The sequence below is a fragment of the Bison bison genome, unplaced genomic scaffold (genome assembly GCF_000754665.1).
Source record: "Bison bison bison isolate TAMUID 2011002044 unplaced genomic scaffold, Bison_UMD1.0 scf7180017849302, whole genome shotgun sequence".
In the NCBI taxonomy this organism is placed as follows: Eukaryota; Metazoa; Chordata; class Mammalia; order Artiodactyla; family Bovidae; genus Bison; species Bison bison.
The window spans coordinates 100,948-118,758 of NW_011479875.1; the positions used below are offsets into that span (position 1 = coordinate 100,948).

At 44.3% G+C, this 17,811-nt stretch overlaps 1 long non-coding RNA gene across 1 annotated transcript; it reads right to left on the reverse strand.

Annotated features, from left to right (window-relative positions):
- Positions 1–6,405: 6,405 nt before the first annotated feature.
- On the reverse strand, positions 6,406–8,225 carry LOC104993651. The gene is made up of 3 exons (XR_825854.1): positions 8,149–8,225; positions 7,524–7,725; positions 6,406–6,483 (listed from the first exon to the last, which is right to left on the reverse strand). It is a non-coding gene; the product is annotated as an uncharacterized LOC104993651 (long non-coding RNA).
- Between the last annotated feature and the right edge of the window lie 9,586 nt (positions 8,226–17,811).

Sequence of the window (17,811 nt, forward strand, 5' to 3'; positions counted from 1 at the left end):
AAGGCTGTACATTGTCACCCTGCTTATTTAACTTATATGCAGAGTACATCATGAGAAATGCAGGGCTGGAAGAAGCACAAGCTGGAATCAAGATTGCCGGGAGAAATATCAATAACCTCAGATATGCAGATGACACCACCCTTATGGCAGAAAGTGAAGAGGAACTGAAAAGCCTCTTGATGAAAGTGAAACAGGAGAGTGAAAAAGTTGGCTTAAAGCTCAACATTCAGATAACTAAGATCATGGCATCCAGTCCCATCACTTCATGGGAAATAGATGGGGAAACAGTGGAAACAGTGTCAGACTTTATTTTTCTGGGCTCCAAAATCACTGCAGATGGTGACTGCAGCCATGATTTTAAAAGACGCTTACTCCTTGGAAGGAAAGTTATGACCAACAAACTTAGCATATTAAAAAGCAGAGACATTACTTTGCCAACAAAGGTCCATTTGGTCAAAGCTATGGTTTTTCCAGTAGTCATGTATGAATGTGAGAGTTGGACTATAATGAAAGCTGAACACCAAATAATTGATGCTTTTGAACTGTGGTGTTGGAGAAGACTCTTGAGAGTCCCTTGGACTGCAAGGAGATCCAACCAGTCCATTCTGAAGGAGATCAGCCCTGGGATTTCTTTGGAAGGAATGATGCTAAAGCTGAAACTCCAGTACTTTGGCCACCTCATGTGAAGAGTTGACTCATTGGAAAAGACTCTGATGCTGGGAGGGATTGGGGGCAGGAGGAGAAGGGGACGACAGAGAATGAGATGGCTAGATGGCATCACCGACTCGATGGATGTGAGTTTGAGTGAACTCCGGGAGTTGGTGATGGACAGGGAGGCCTGGCATGCTGCGATTCATGGGGTCACAAAGAGTCGGACATGACTGAGCGACTGAGCTGAACTGAACTGAGGAGTAACTGATTAGCGCATGACTATCTCCATTAACACATGATGAAATCCTATAGCCAATGATGAAAGATAAATAATATACACACAAAGTAAGGTCTTAGAAAGAAGGGAGACAGTGATCAGTTGTGAAGATTTTCAGGTTAAGTCACCATCACTGTAGTGACTGTTTCTTCTTGGGCTGAAAGCAGAAGGAACTGTGCAGCACGAAAAGTCCAGATGAATGAACATGAATGGAAACAAGAATGAGTAGGCTGGAAGGGAAGGTCAAGCAGAGTCAGTGGGAACTACAGAGTAAGGGAAGGTGGGTGGACTTGATAGATCTAGGGCAGCAGGGGGCACATCTCCTTGTGAATCAGCACCTCCTCTTACTATGGTTCCAGACCATGGGTTCTCTCCTGGAGGAACTCCTTTTTAGAAGAGAAATACAGTTTTCCCCTAAATCAGTGTTTTGCCACTCCTGGAAGAGTGCCTTTGCATAGAATTATTATATAAACATAGGTTACTATATGCAAGTGGATGTGGTATCAGATCCTAGGTCCCCGTGCTTCCCTTCCTCAACCACAGTGAAGAGAAACCAAAATAATGAAATTGGAGCACAGATTGTTCTGCAGCTCCCTCCAGTGGCGCTGAAGGGCCTACATTGTCCTTGGCAAGCATTTTCTATTTTTGTAGCTCTCACCATTCTGTGGGCCCAATTTCAAGTTGATCGAGTCATCATCTTATTCAGAATGTGTATGAAAGACATTTGCCTCTGACTTGTAAACAACTGTTGTCTCAGGGCTAACAGATGCCGAGCTACCCAGGAACAGGTATTAGTCCAGAGAGGTCAGAGGCACCAAGTGGATTTTGAAAATACGACACAACACTTACAGTGAGAATAGCAGCACAAGCTTGGGGTGCGTTGACTATTCTCTTTTTCCTTTATCAGAAACTTGCCTGGTTGTATATTCTGAGTCTGTTTCTGTGCCTTGACTGAGACCCAAAGAAAGGACCAGGTAGTCATACACTTGGGAAAGTCAAGACCATGCTAAGAGCTTTATTGTTTATTTATCAGAATCCTATAGAAGCAAAAACTTTCCCCAGAAATGCCAGAACGATGCGTTTGATCTAAATTCACACTGATCAACTTTCACTTAGAATTTACTAGAATACTAGAACTGGCAGGAAATCTGGCCTTCAATCCAGCCCTTTCATTTTGTAGATGAGGAAACTAAGACACCAACAGTGTCCTTGACTCTTGGCCCAGCGCTCCTCACAATGAAAGCTTGGGGCTCTGACCCTTGAAATTTGGCAGTGAATCATTTCTGGGCATGGGTGAGAGCTGGCTAGTTCGGCCTCAAGGCACTCGCAGAATGGCCTGACTTGTATTTGTATCTTCCTGGAGACCTAGAAATATTTGTACAATTCTCTGAATTTAAAGGAATGGAAGAAGGAAGAAAACCAGATTCTCTTTTGTGACTGCAGAATAAACTAGAAAAGAAGGCCCTTTTCCGTCCCTCTCAGCATGCAGTAATCTGAGGAAGCAGGGCCTGGTGTGCTGGGTACGCGCGTGGTAAGAGACTAGGACACCCGGGGCACAGGTTTGTATGTGTGAAGCTGAGAAGCTATTTTTGGTCTCTCCTGGTCTGTCCTAGAGGATGGTGCTTTATTCTAGTTCCATGTAATCTTCAGTTCTCACCTCCCAATTCCGAATATGAGGAGATAAGTTTCTGAATATACACATGTTCCTGAAACAGCTTGGCTCTCAAGACGCTGTCAGCCAGCACAGCACATCTTGGTCTCAAATTTAGTGCTGTGCCCACAGCTTTCCTTCTAAGCACCCACCCATGAGGAGGGAAGAGCCTTCTCTGCCCAAGTCTCCTGTAGAGACAGGAAATCATTCTATCTCATTTGTCGATTCCGTTTCAGTTCAGCAGCCATTTTCCACACAGCGACACAATTGGAAAGCAGTATCTCTTCTGGGAACTGAGATTCCATTTCAGGAGGAATTTCACTGTCTGTAGTCTCCATGTAACTCACGAGTGTATCTCTCAGGCTGAAAAACCAAGGAACAATAGACAGCATTAAATAGTCACGTGACATAAGGAGACCATCAATGGTCAGTTTTTTGGTCATCACAGGACTAAAGTGCTTATTAAGGCCAGTAGTATTGAGAGTTAGCTTAAAGACAACTAACTGCTGAGTTACTGACCTGGCACTAGAATCTTGGGGTCAAGGTTCTAGTACATCCCTGCTGCCCCCTCCCTGGAGTGCACATACTCTACAGGAAGGAGCTCCCCTTGATAAGGGCCCAGCCAGATGGTTCTAAGCACTCTAGTAATACGTCTGCTATATAAAAAACAAAGCCTCACCATTCAAATAAAGCTGTATTCCAGTTCATGATTTGTATTAACAAAGATCATAAATTCTCTAAGAAGTGATCATCTTTCCCTACACTAAAAAGTCCAGTAAAGATTTCTTGAATGAGATCAAAGAATACAAATGTTAATAGGCATATGCCACAGAACATAATGGAGGAAAACAGCAATTATGAAGCCCTATGTCGGTGAGGAAAACTGGAATTTGATTATCTATTTAGAAAAACAGTAAAGTGCAATTTCTACTTCAGACCACACACAAAAATGAATTGGTTAACAAAACAAATGTAATATATAAAACTATAAAAGAACAAGGAAAAAACATGGGAGAATATTTTATAACCTTGGTAGAAGACCCTTCAGTTCAGTTCAGTCACTCAGTCGAGTCCGACTCTTTGCGACCCCGTGAATCGCAGCACACCAGGCCTCCCTGTCTATCACCAACTCCTGGAGTCCACCCAAACCCAGGTCCATCAAGTCAGTGATGCCATCCAACCATTTCATCCTCGGTCGTCCCCTTCTCCTCCTGCCCTCAATCTTTCCCAGCATCAGGGTCTTTTCAAATGAGTCAGCTCTTAGCATCAGGTGGCCAAAGTATTGGAGTTTCAGCTTCAACATCAGTCCTACCAAAGAACACCCAGGACTGATCTCCTTTAGGACGAACTGGTTGGATGTCCTTGCAATCCAAGGAACTCTCAAGAGTCTTCTCCAACACCACAGTTCAAAAGCGATAAGACCCTTAGAGGTATATTTTCCTAGAGTCTCTGTAGGAAAATTCTCTCAGATTTGGCTTCATAAAATTAAAGACTGAGCTACAGCACTTGTAACATAACAGGTAAAATATTAAGAAAAAGACAAATAACCCAAAAGAAAAAACAGCCAAAGTATATCAAGAGGCAATTCGGAGGAAGATATACAAATGGCTGATAAATATGTTTAGCTTCACCAATAAATAAGAAAGTACTAGGAAAAATGAAATACCAATTTTGGCTCATTAGATGGGTAGAAGTATAAAAGATGGATAATATCCAGTGTGGGCATTCTTATACATTATACATTAATGTAGTTCTTTCTATCAAATTTAAAATGCACATCTCTCTGACATAGTACTTCTACTTGTCGTATTGAGAATATATGACTCTTGCAATTGGTAATGGTAAATCATCAGGAAACCAAGTTCTGCATGAAGATTTTCATGTTTGTGGAAGATGTTGGAAGATGTTGGAAGACGTGGAAGAATGTTGCGTGCACCTTCCTAGGCAAAGTGTGCCTACAAGTCCGTACCTCCACTTAGGGTTGAAATTCTCTGTGGCCTTGGGGTTTTTTAGCTTCAGGATCATCATGTCGTGAAGATCCAGGAGGAAAGCCTCCAGGCCAATATGATTCAGGAAGGTGTTGAGCAGCTTAGCATTTTCAGGGTTGAGATCAGCTTTGTACCTTGAATCAATTTCCCCAAATGGCTCCTGTAATGAAAGAAGAATAAGTGACACATGGAAGCCTGGGAAGGGAACACTCGGCTCCCTGGGTCCAGGAGGACAGATAGAGGCCAGACTCACTTTTTCCTGTCGAAGCATCAGTTCAGACTTGTGGGCAGAGAGGATATGCCAGAGCGCAACGATGTGTTTTAACTGGCATCTACTGAAGGCCTGCAAGAGAGCAGAACTCCTGATTGGAGGCCCTGTTTTCATTCGGCCCTGCACCAGTTCCACGTCCCTCACTGTGGAGGCCACCTCTGTTTCGTGTTCCCTGCTTCATCTCCAAGATGTCTCTGAAAGCCCTCTCCCACTCGTAGCATCTCAGGGTCCGCCAGTGGCACGCAGTCTGCACGCACACCTCGGCAGACTTGTGGTTCTGAGATCCGTACATTCCAAGTACGTCTCTGTGTCTCCTGTCAACGTGTTCTGTTTACACTGTAGACTGGCTGGGTGAGGGGGTATTCTCGCCTCACCTCCTTTTCAGGGGCTGCATATATTGGTACCCCTGGGGGGTGTATCCCAGTAGGAAGTGGGGAAACGATAGAGGGACAATGATGATTTCCTTTGGAAGAGTCCAGACACGAGACCCACCTTTGAAACCAGTGAGGTCGGATCGCCCATCTTCAGCATGTCTTGGATATACACATTTAAGTGCATGTCTGGATCCCCACCAGCTGCGCTCAGAAATCCCAACGTGACTTCTGTGGCAGACAGAGCTTCACAGGCGTCACTGTAGGACTGCAGTTGTCCTCTGAGGGCAGTGATGGCCGCGTTGGGGAGGGGACTCTAGGAAGTCAAAAGCAGGATGGGTCCACAGTTGGGGCATGCTGTGCACCGCTACCCTGCAAGAGTCTTATCTTCATCACTGCCAAGGCCACGGAATGGGACAGGCTCTCTAAAAACAGCAGTAGTCTGCACTTGGTGCTTCTTAAGTGAAGCAATATTCAGGTATATTACAGAAAGAGAGATGAACTCGTTGAATGTTCAAATCAACTTTGTGAGGATATGAATATGGACACACATACACATCACACAGATATACAGCCCCCACAAACACACACAACATGCATAAATCAGAAAAGCAGGAATAAGTAAGTCTCTGGACCTTTTGCCTCAGCATACACAGTCATGACATCATCTCTAAAATCTACAAGCACAAGACTTCAATCTGTTTATACTCAATGAGAAAAACTTCGGCTGGGACTTCCCTGGTGGTCCAGTGGTTAAGATTCCGCCTTGCAATTCAGGGATGCGGGTTCTATCCCTGGTCCGGAGCTAGGATGCCACATGCCACGGAGCAACCAAGCCCACGTGCTGCAGCTACTGCCCCCATGCATTCAGGATCTCGTGTGCCACAACTAGTGAGTCTGTGCCTTGCAATGAAAGTTCTCTTATGATGCAAAAAGTCCCTCATGGGGCAACTAACCCAACGCAGCCAAAATAAATAACTACTTTTTAAAAGGATTTATGACAAAAATAGAACTTCTACTGATTTGCTATCCTATTTGCCCTCTGGAAAAAAAAAATCGCTGAACTTGGAACAGAGGGAGGCCCTGAAACTCTTTGGTGCTCACAGCAAATGCCTCGAGTAAAGGCAGAAGAGTCCTAATGTGGATGGAAACACTCTGGTAAGACGGAGGCACATGCAAATAAGGTTGATCATCACCTGTGGCATTTTGTTCTTGATGTCCATGAAGAGATGCTCATAGTTCCAGTCACGTCTGTATACCAGAGTGGGTAATCCCTAAAGGGGAAAGAAAAAGACTGGAAATGGAATCCACTGTGGAGGTTTCCATCAGATGACAATATATGCCTGAGCCGAGACTCAGTGGTAGTCCCAGGGATTTCAGTGCATCACCCGGCAAAGCTGGCAGCTCCTTGTTGCCTCATGATGTGTGTGTTTAACCTGGAAGCTATGGAAACAGTGACACAGTGAGGAGCCCAGCCTGCCTGCCATGGCCAAGCAGACACTGTCACATAGTATTCTGTGGCCCTCGAGCCACCAGTGCAGGCAGGTCGTGAGGACATGGTGCTGACACACTGAGCACAGACCGTGAGCGAGGGGCACTCAGCTGACAGAGCAGAATGAATTAGGCTTGAGCTCGAACAGTTCGCCGCCTAACTGCAGGCAGGGAAGAAGCATAAACAGAACGAAGTACCACACCTTTGACTGGACCTGGAAGCAACAAGCACAGTGCAGGCTGCATTCGGGGAAGGGAGAGTGATCCAGCCTGTGCAGTCATGGGATTCAATGCGGGGAAGTGGATGGAGAGATGCATTTCTGGATGTTAGAAATGTGGCCTAAAGAGCCTGAAGACAGGGACTGGTTGGGAGCTACTGCAGCAGTGGAGCTTAAGGACAGATGCTTTGAACTAGAGCAGCAGGCTGGTTGGTGAAATGAAGGCGCCTGATGGTAGAGATGACAGACTGTGTTTGCAGACTAAAGGAAAAGGGGAAAAACAATGAGGTTCAGTGTGGGTGGCTTGTGGTGCCATTAACTACGGCAGAGAAATCCGGACTAAGTCCATTGAGATCTGCAGTCACCCTTGGGGTACTGAGGTGTGGATTGGATGTACAGACAACTCTGCAGAGCTGTTGGCCCTGAATGCAGGTGTGGTCACAGATACTGGGAGTGTGGACGAAGGGTCCAGAGGATCCCTCCTCATTCTGAAATCGCTGTGATCAAAGCCACACTTGAGGTAACTTTTGCAAAACAGACACACAGACCACAGACATGTGGACCATGGACATGTGGGCCACGTCAATACAGCAGGTCAGCCTTGCCTTGAGGGTCAGCCTAGGCTTGCCCTGAAGGAAGCGGCTGATGATCTGGCGCTGGATCTTCTCCAGGTCAAACTCCTGCAGGGTCTCCCCGCCCTGCTCCACTTGGTACTGGCAGTTGGAGAGAATCAGTGGAATCAGGTCCCGCTCCACTTCGTAGCTAATGACGTGCAGGTCGGCAATCTCAGAGGCATCGACGGAGTAGCTGGGGACAGAGAGACAGAGCTCAGGGTCCCAGTGAGGTGCACGTGGCCTGTCCATGCAGAGCCAGCTCCTGTCTGACGTTGCCACAGGCTGTGCAGGTGCTGCTGCTGCTGCTGCTAAGTCGCTTCAGTCGTGTCTGACTCTGTGCGACCCCATAGACGGCAGCCCACCAGGCTCCCCCGTCCCTGGGATTCTCCAGGCAAGAACACTGGAGTGGGTTGCCATTTCCTTCTCCAATGTGCAGGTGAAGGGACACGCAAATCGGTGACACTTGTGAGTGTAGCTGAAGGGGTTTCTGTTTAAGAAAGACCTGAAGCCTGGCTTGCTGTCTCTAGGTCTCGTGACCCTATTTTCCTGTTTGTTCCCCCCAGAAACGACTTCCTGTGCTGAAAGAGCGTCCCCTGCTGTCGGCCTGCATGCTTACCTGTTGTCTTCTTTGGAGAACTTCTCTACCGCATAGACAATTTCATTGTGCAAGTTAATCAAGTAGCTGACTAAGGCAGTGGAACAAAGGCCCCGGCCCTGGCGGCGAGGCAGGATGACTTCCAAGTCAGTGTCCAGATCCAGGTCAGAGCTGCAGTAGTCTTTAGGCAGCTTGATCTCACCTTTAAACGACAGAGGGGCAGTCACCTCCCTGCTGTTTCTTTCATAGCCTCAGGACTGGGAGCCCACCACGGTGGGAAGGGAGGCAATGCAGAAGCCCCCTCAACAGAACAGAGCTGGGAACCAAGGGTGCTTCTGTCTTCCACGTCTCTTTTATGTGCTGACAAGTTTGAAATATTCTCAGCTCCTTTTTGATTTTATATACTTTACTTTGATTTTATAATTTATTCTGAATTTATAGGACTTTAGAGGACTGAGGGGTTGTTCTTTCTGATATGTTATTCACTCATCAGACACCCCCACAAGAGTTCAGCATTAGAGGCACACAGCATGGTGCTGTGCACACACAGAAAAGGCAGAGTTCAGCTCAGCTCAGTTCAGCCTCTCAGTCGTGTCTGACTCTTTGCGACCCCATGGACGCCAGGCTTCCCTGTCCATCACCAACTCCTGAAGCTTGCTAGACTGGAGAGAATAGGCCTTCAGAGAGGTGCTCCTGTAATGTTTAGTATTAAAGGGGATTTGACTTACCATTGGTCTCCAGCGATCGCCTCAGCTTGTTCCATGTTGACAGAAAGATAGTGATTCTACTGAGGGCTAACTTCTTCAGCCCATCTAGCAAACAAAACACTTTTTAAGAACTCCAAGATAACACCTACTCCTATCTAGGTCAAACCAACAGAATTACTTGATCTTTGACCCCCACCTTCATATCATCACCAACACACTCTAAATGCTGTTTAAACTAAAGCTGAGTTTAAGGAACCAGAAAGAGAGAGGGAGATTCTGGACTGCTACAGCAAAAGCCTCTAATGTGTCCCAGGCATTCACAGCACCCACTGCTTCATGCTACAAGCTTAGGATACAGAACACACATTGGCCCTGAACTGGAGCCCCTGAGTTGGACCAATTCTTTGTACCACAGGGGTAGTCCTGATGCCCTGTGAGAGCAGAGCCTTACCTGAATGGTGACTGCTAATGAAACTTTGGATGGATTTGTACTCAACTTCTGAAACATTCTGGAATCGTTTCACTAGATTCCTTTGCAGCTCCAAAACCTCAGGCAAGAATTTTACCAGTCTCAGTTCTGCTTCCTAGAGAAGGGAAGAACACCGGGAACACTTTTTAACATATCTACATAATGATACTGGGAAACAGACTTTGTGGCTGGCTCAGGCCATGTATTTGTAGTTTAATACAGTCAATGTGGAGAAGGCAATGGCACCCCACTCCAGTACTCTTGCCTGGAAAATCCTATGGATGGAGGAGCCTGGTAGGCTGTAGTCCATGGGGTCACTAAGAATTGAGAACGACTGAGCGACTTCACTTTCACTTTTCACTTTCATGCATTGGAGAAGGAAATGGCAACCCACTCCAGTATTCTTGCCTGGAGAATCCCAAGGACAGAGGAGCCTAGTGGGCTGCCATCTATGGGGTTGCAGATTCGGACACGACTGAAGCGACTTAGCAGCAGCAGCAGCAGCATGGTCAATGTGCCATTTTAGATGATAACACATCATAATACTTGCAAATGGGTTAATAGGCCAAATCATTCTCTCAGCAAGTACCTAGCGACTGCTTACAATGTGTTGGCCAGTGTTCTACCCTCTAAGGGTCAAGAAGCAAACTTGTGCAGCTGACACATCAAATGTGTTGGCCAGACGCTGATGAAAGAAAACAGCCTCTTGGGCCCATGAGATGGGCTGGGTGTGGAGAGGCACTCCTGAGAACAAGAAGATGAAGCATATAGGCAATGATGCTTAGTGATGATCCAGTGTCATTCTGAAGACCTAAGACCTATGCTTCTTCAGTTTAATGGACCTGAGCACACCAGTGACAGATCAGAGTGTTATCATGATGGCCTTCCCACCGGGAATCCATTTTCTTTAACTGACCCACCAAAATTTCTGCATCATCTTACTTCTTGCTAGACTGCAAATACTGGTGCATGGAGGGAAATGATTAGAAAATCTGTTGTAGAAAATAAGAGTTCAAATGGATTAAAGTTAGGACAGTGTATAATTCTGGCTCTAAAAGGTATGATGCACATGTTACTGTGTTACTACTCTGTTTCCTCCAATCCTATCACCACCCTCCCTCTGAATGGTTCAGGAACAGGGAAAATTTTTTGTTTGATTTTGGCTATGCATTCTCAACTAAAGTTTTTTCATTCAACAGACACTCATTTGGAGACTAACTGCTCCAGGCACTGGGGAATGAAGATGAACAGACAAAGGAAAGATTTTATTCTATTTTTTCTTAGTGATTGGGAGAAACCCTCCTGGCCCTCAAGAACTTTACAGATTCCTGCTAATTCCAATTCGTGTATATATTTCACCTGTGACTTTATGTTTCAAATGACTCATATAGATGGATATGTTTGGAGATTTCTGCTCTATCCCTGAGTCTTCTGCCAAAGACACTTTATTCAAAACTCAAAGTAGTTTAATGGCTGTCTCATTTTCAGGGCTGATCAGACTAAATGAGAGCAGGGCCTTCACATCTCCAGGGGACATGTAAGTCGCGGTCACAGCGAAGCAGCCTCACCTTCTGCAGGAACTTCCAGAGGATGGGCACTGATTCTTTGCCGTTCTTTTGCTCCACGATGTGCTGGAGGTACTCAATGGTGATCCTTTTCCTGCAGCTCCACATCTTAGAGCAGTGAACCATGCTATTCTTGGGCAGGTGGGGCAGGAAGGTCACTGGGTCACCATACACGATTTTGGCCACAGGGTTGGAGCTGATGCGCTCATCTTGGCTGATCTGAGCGTTCACTGCCAGGAGGGTTTTATCTAGATACTAGGTGAGGAAAGCGACATGGGATCTGGAAGTGAGATGCTACTTCAGATGGACTGGATACCTAGTGTGACCTTACCAGTGGGCTGATTTGGGAGGCTGCCCTCCTTGTTTTAGCCCGTAATCAAATAGTCACATTTCCTATCTTTATCATAATTTATATGTTCCTTATTTGCAGGTTTTTGTCTCTCCAAACAGAATGAGTCTCAGACACCTATATTTTATTACTATTATTTTAAATACTTGCTGATTTATATTTCCCAATGGGCTTAGTTACTCTCAGTAACATTCTTATCTGACAGGGTTTATTTCTCTGCCTCTTGCTCACACGTTCTGCTATAAAAAGTAGTGGAGAGAAAAGGACTGCCGGCATTCTGGATTCCCAGTAATTCCCCAACTTGACATACCGGCCCACCTCGGGAGGGGACAGGATGGGGGAGAGGGCAACAGGAGGGTGGGGTGACCAAATAGAGAACACCTAAATCTGTGACTTAGCCTAGGGTTTCTGTCTCTAAGGGACACTTGCAGAAGAGACAACAGACCGAGGGCTCAGCAGAGGCCACAGAAACACCTTCCTGCACTTTCCCAAAGTAGCCCCATAGCTACTCGTCACTTACCTCTAGTTCATGCAGAATAATAGTCTCAACTAGCTTTTCCCACCTGTTCCTCTCTTCTCTGGTTGACAATTCTGCATCAAAATCTGAAGAGCCTACAAAGAAAAATGTGTGTGTTACCCTAGAAACAAAAACCACAGCAGTCTGCCTAAATGCTAAAGAAATGTTCAATTGAAATAATGCTCCTTTTGGGAGCAGGGGCACATATTTTTTCCAAAAGTAACCTGAACATTTAAAAATGTTTCCTGATGCTAACACCAAACTTATGATCTTTGAGAAGATACTTCAAACTCTAAAATCTCTAAGCACATAATTATCATCTTAAAGCTATTCTGAACAAAATTACTGAAAGGACCAATACTGGAAATCAGAAGCCCAGGGTCAAAATAACGGTAACCAGGGTCTCAACTGCTGCCACCTGGGCTTGGAGACGGAGGCAGGACCCTGTGGGTGTCCATGTGATGCAGAGTGCTGTAGAAACTGTCAGTGTGCTTCTAGAATTTGGTCACTTTGTCACTATGAATTTGGCTGAACTTACCTGGTGTGAAATCACACCAGAATGAAAGACTTAAAATCTGATTTTGCTAAATGGGTAAATCTGTGCTGATGTTGGTTTATGGCAAAAAAAAAAAAAAAAGCCCCTGAAGTGGATTTTCTTGCCATATGGCAGAAGTTTCAATCGTTGTTGTTATTTTAAATAATATTTTCATTAGAGTGGTAATTTTAAAAGAGTTTTGCAAATAAACAAAAAGAAAACAAAACTGATCTTAATTCCAGCACTCAGATAACCCTCTTATTAATTTGTCTTACAGACCTTTTCTTTCTGGGTGGATTTTAAATTTTAAACTAGAAAAATTAGCTCAGTGATCATAATAGTTGTTAGCCTGTTTTTTAATGGAATAAATTGTGGACATGACACGTATTAAATCAAGCTGAAATGGGTCAGGACGCTATGGTAAATGGGCCACTCTTGTCCTCTGCCTGCCTTGTCTGTGGAGAAACTTTAGCCAGAGAATAAGTTTAATCAGAGAAATGATAAAATACAGAAACAGAGGAAAACAGTCATCGGAGGCCAAATAATAATAATGTAGTCATTAAGCATAATCAAGGACCTTTAGTTCCTTCTTAAGGGTTATAGATAATATTCTGAGACATATTCTATGAGCTCTCTTATAGATACTGAAACCCCAGTTGGAGAAATTAACCACATGATGACCATACTGAGCCATGACATAAGCTGCCACAATTCTGAGAGTTGGCTTCAAAGAAATGGAAACAAATCTACCCTGCAACTGAAGATTAACTGTACAAGACAATCATGATGATGATAATCAGACCATCGACAACCAATTTCAAGAGTACTGTCACAGCTGACTGTCCTGCTTCTACATACATACAACTTGGTTGTCACCAAGTTGGCCTCTTTACGGCTTTTGGGTGGTGAGCTGCCAGACCCCACTTTTGGCAACAAGCCCACTACAGCATTTTTTAAGGAAAAGCAAATGCTGTCCTCCCCCAACCCCCACCAAAAAAACGGGAGAGATGTACAATTGAAAGAAGCCAAGTTCCAAGCGCTTATCAAACATTAGTCTCTTTGATGTTTCTTTAACACACATCACCTCTTTTGGATGCCCTGTGTTCCCCATGCAGTGGCTGAACTACATCCAAGGCTGACTTTTGAAACTAAAGCCTCCCAAATACACTCACACCAGCAGGGGGTCAATGGAAAGGCCAGGCAGGTCCTCCCCTCCCCGACTCTCTGGAAAGTGCACGTCTTCCTGCTTCCCCCTCATCTCCTTCTGGGGTCGAGGAGTGCCCTGCTTCCTCTCCTGGCTGTGCCCCACACCCTGGCCCCGTGCCCAGCTCCTCACTGTGGCCCTGCTCTTGGAGAAGGCGGCACAGGATGAGGTGCACCACGCTGGCGGTCTCGTCCGCACTCCTCCCCAGTGTGTTCATTAGCTGCTCCAGGTCTCTCTGGATGTGCTGCTGTAGAAACCTTTTTGGATCCGACACTGGAGGTTTGATGATGTTCATCAAGTCCTGTGGGGGCAAGGGGACAAAATGTCAAGCAAGGTCTTGTTTGTGGAGGGGATGGCAAGTTTAGGAGAGGTCAGGAGGGGTGAAGAGCCAGTTTCGAGCCAGAGGACAGTCTCTAGGAGGGATGTCAGCGAGATTCAAACAGCACAGGTGACAGAAAGCTGAGGAGCAGAAATGACTACAGTCTGAAAATGACTGCCTTCTATATTGTCAATGTGAAATACAGAATTTTAAAAGCCTAAACTTTTTGCTCTCATAGTTAATTAACTGAGAGAAAACTCAGCATGCTCTTTCTTTCTTCCCCAGAGTCACAGAAAAGACACAGGTAAAATCATTGTTATTTTAGCCTCTCTAATCCCAGGTGTGGACCAGAGACACAGAGTTCATTAAAAACTGTCTTTACATAATCTGACAAGTATTTCCCCTTACCACCATAGGCCACAGTGGGAAAATTAGGATATGTGAATTTTACATTGTGTTGTGCATTAGGTAACGCCCCTTATTTGAAATCCACAGAAAGTGGCTAGAACTTTCTATTTCATATTTTTCAACTATTTAAATGATTTACTAAACATTTTAAATGATTAAAAGTTAAAAGTCAAAGTACAAATTACAAGAGTGACAATTAAAAATTCAGATTAAAATGGTTTAAATAATGATAAATTTTTATTTAAATTTTGATCGCAATTGAACATTTTAAAGTGTTTTTATATAAAACTTTTAATTCTAAATTCAATATCCATCCAAAATCTAAGTAAAGAATTGGTATCACATATGGTTAATTGAGTTCATCTTTATATCACCCTGTTAGTTATCTTTTACAATGGTATCCTTCTTTTTTAAACTTCCAATGAGTTACATTTAGAATAAGCTTTACTCCTTCCATGGAAAAAAAAGGATTGGTATCAGGTTTCAACATATTCCATCTGGACCTACATACACAGATAAATGTAGGTTAATGAGATTTGTTTTATATTGTAAAACACTCCTTATGTGTTACTATTGCCAGTACCATGCTAATTCATGAGAACCTCTTGAACCACAGATTGGAACTTCAAAGAGGTATAAGAAAATAGTTCCTTGTTTCTACTGGAAAAGGATACTTAGTTATCAGAGAAGCAATACATTCACACTCTCTGAAAGGAAAGAGTGGACAGATTCATTGATCTGTCTTTCCCCTTATCCAAGTACTTCTGCGCTCAGATGTTTCACACTTCCTAAGTAGTTTCTGCTTCTGATGTCAGTAAGGGCACAACAGAAACCTCTCAGCATGCAGACATAGGAAGTAGTCTTGTGTTTCAAGGGGCAAAATCAGAGAACTCGAGTGGAACAGGGTTAGTCACAATAAAACCAGCAGTACCCTTCAGAGCCTTCCCAGGAACTGGGTAGGGCTTTTTAGACAAAAGGATTCACTATAAAAAAACTACCATAGAAACTAGTACATGATTGGGCAGTACAATGCTCTACCTGGGGACTCTGGGTGGCTCCCAGAAGCATAGCCAGATGAGTGAGTAGCCGGATGAGAAGGAAGACCACTGGGGACATCTGTCGGTCAGATACCACGGGCGCACCTCTGGGTGGTGGGTTTCCCAGCACGTGGCCAGTTTGAGTTCTGTCTGTGGTGTCACTGGAAAGGACGAGAGAAGACAGGGTGAAGGCTGAAGAAGATAATTTCTTCTGGCTCTGGGGGCGCACTTCAGAGTCTCAGGACTGAGAGACCAGGTTCACGGTCTTGAAGAAAATGATGCTGAAAGTTACTGATTGTAATAAGCCTAGACCACTTTTCCGAGTCTTTTTCTTTATAGACAGCCCCTTCTGGCTGACCAAAAGCCCACAACAGTATAAAGCGGCTGTTTGTGAGACTAGTGGGGGGGAAGAGGGGCAATATAATAGTAGGGGGTTTGAGGTACAAACTATTATGTATAAAATAAGCTACAAGGATATATTGTACAACACAGGCAATATAGCCAATATTTTATAACTATAAATGGAATATAGCCTTTAAAATCGTGAATTACAATACTGCACACTTGTAACTTATATAGTATTGTACATCAACTTAGTATAAAAATAAAATAAGCCTTTCTGATAAGCAGCCCTGAGATGACCTCTAAAAATGGTTCAGCATTCACTTGACCCAGAAAACCCCACACAATCACGCAAATAAAGATTCACTTTAAGAACATACCGCCCCGGCCATTGAGGGGATGCATATCCGAAAAGCCACCAAGTATCTGGAGGATGTCACTTTACAGAAGCAGTGTGTGCCATTCCACTGTTACAGTGGTGGAGCTGGTCGGTGTGCAAAGGACAAACACTGAGGCTGAAGGCAGGTTTGGCAGCCAAAAAACAGTGCTGAATTTTTACTGCACACGCTCAAAAATGCAGAAGGTGATGCCGAACTGAAGGACTTAGATGTAGGTTATCTTGCCTATCGAGCACAGCCAGGTGAACAAAACCCCACAATGAGGGACAGGACTTACAGAGCTCAGGGTTGGATTAACCCCTCCATGAGCTCTCCCTGCCACACTGAGATGATCCTTTCTGAAAAAGAACAGACTGTTCCTAAACCAGAAGAGGAGGTTGCACAGAAGAAAAAGATATCCCAGAAGAAACTGAAGGAACAAAAACTTAAGGTACCGGAATAAATGCTGCAAAAAATAAATGCAAATAAATAATAATAATGAAATAAAATCATTATTAAAACAAAACTGGCTGTTTGTGCTACTCCTGGGGCCATATGTCAGGATGGTGGTCTGGACCTGCTTCTTGCCCTGAATCAGTGGGGGAGCAGCAGGCAGGCAAAGGACAGAGTCTGGAGTAGCTGACATTAACATGGAAGTACATACACACTGGTCTCCTTTTCCCACATTAAAAACTAGGATCCAATCTCTGCAAAGGATTTGGCATCACACCCAGATGGGAGGTGCAGTGTGATGGCTGTGTTCAGCTGAAATGATACTGGAGATTCTAGGACATTCTAATAGTTTATGGAGATAACAGGTTAGAATATTTTAAACTGTAACAGCACCAAAATAGCTAGACTATAAGATCAATGTAGAGAGGTCACACCTCCTATTAAGGGAGCATTTACAACCATACTTGTCTAATGAGCAAGTGTGGGATTATGAGATCCAGTTTTTAGCTGGATTCTGAAGTATTTGATAAGATTGACTAGGTCCCTCTATTTTTCTCAAAAAAAAAAAAAAAAGAGTAAGCTAAGAGTTTGTAAATGACAGACTTAAACTCCCCCTGAATCTGGTCACCCTGTTTATGTCAAGCAATTTCTACAGGGGTTGTAACCAAGGTTCAACTGGAAGATATTTGAATTAAAAAGTATTAATATTAGCCAGTCAGAATGGCTACGATCCAAAAGTCTACAAGCAATAAATGCTGGAGAGGGTGTGGAGAAAAGGGAACCCTCTTACACTGTTGGTGGGAATGCAAACTAGTACAGCCACTATGGAGAACAGTGTGGAGATTCCTTAAAAAACTGGAAATAAAACTACCTTATGATCCAGCAATCCCACTGCTGGGCATACACACTGAGGAAACCAGAAGGGAAAGAGACACGTGTACCCCAATGTTCATCGCAGCACTGTTTATAATAGCCAGGACATGGAAGCAACCTAGATGTCCATCAGCAGATGAATGGATAAGAAAGGGGTGGTACATATACACAATGGAGTATTACTCAGCCATTAAAAAGAATACATTTGAATCAGTTCTAATGAGGTGGATGAAACTGGAGCCTATTATACAGAGTGAAGTAAGCCAGAAAGAAAAACACCAATACAGTATACTAACGCATATATATGGAATTTAGAAAGATGGTAACAATAACCCTGTGTACGAGACAGCAAAAGAGACACTGATGTACAGAACAGTCTTATGGACTCTGTGGGAGAGGGAGAGGTTGGGATGATTTGGGAGAATGGCATTGAAGCATGTATAATATCATGTATGAAACGAGTTGCCAGTCCAGGTTCGATGCACGATACTGGATGCTTGGGGCTGGTGCACTGGGACGACCCAGAGGC